The sequence below is a fragment of the Octopus bimaculoides genome, chromosome 25 (assembly GCF_001194135.2).
Source record: "Octopus bimaculoides isolate UCB-OBI-ISO-001 chromosome 25, ASM119413v2, whole genome shotgun sequence".
Lineage (NCBI taxonomy): Eukaryota > Metazoa > Mollusca > Cephalopoda > Octopoda > Octopodidae > Octopus > Octopus bimaculoides.
This window is the reverse complement of record NC_069005.1, coordinates 18,113,617-18,114,502: the sequence shown is the minus strand read 5'-3', so window position 1 is coordinate 18,114,502 and position 886 is coordinate 18,113,617. Positions and strand designations below refer to the sequence as shown.

The 886-nt window shown below is 36.6% G+C and overlaps 1 protein-coding gene across 4 annotated transcripts in view; it reads left to right on the top strand.

The window, feature by feature from the left end:
• LOC106880721 (DNA-directed RNA polymerase, mitochondrial) overlaps positions 1-886 on the top strand; it is a 120,272-nt gene that overhangs the window by 42,518 nt on the left and 76,868 nt on the right. The gene's annotated exons all lie outside the window — the stretch shown is intronic.

The window sequence follows — 886 nt, the reverse complement described above, 5'->3', positions numbered from 1 at the left end:
GTGGGTGCTTTTACATGCCACCGGCATGAGGGCCAGTCTGGCAGTACTGGTAACGGCCACGCTCAAAAAGGTGTTTTTTATGTGCCACCAGCAGAAGTGCTAGAAGGTGACGCTGGTAACGATTATGCTCAAATGGTGCTATTTACGGACTACTAGCACGGAAGCCAGACAGCTGCTCTGGCAATGTACACTCTCAGACAGTGCTGTTAGTGCTCCACTGGCACAGGTACCAGTCATCGAGTATGGTTCAATTACCGTCTGCTCACAATTTGTGAAATGATACTTTAGTTATTTATGGTTAAACTCACAGTTATGAGGAGACACACAAACACAGAGCCTCATGCTGTTACATACACATAAAATCACTTAAACATGTAGTGTCATACAATTACACATACACGCATGTGCACACACACACACATGCACACACACATACACACATACAGATGTCAGCATCATATTTTTCATGTACTTATTTTTATTAGAACACTAACGTGAAGGGAAGGTTTGGCAAGTGAGTAAAGTGGACTGACATTGTTGAAAGAAGGAGAGGGTATACTGAGTGAGGATATGCCAAGTGAGCAAAACGGATTTTTATTTTTATAGAAGACAATACAAATACTTTGTAATTTAATAGCTTTTAAACAGAAATTATTTTTATGTAATGAAAATTTAATAAAATCTAATCATAAGTAAGTTAACTTATGCTAAATACAACTAAATTGTAAACACTTTCCCTCTGGCCATATTGACAATTCTGAAAACTTTTGGGTGCGAATTCTACACGAGTATAAACTTTTTTCTAACAGTTTTTATCCTGAAAATCACCTGTGTAAATTACATGGGTTTTTATGGTATATATATATATATATATATATACATATAT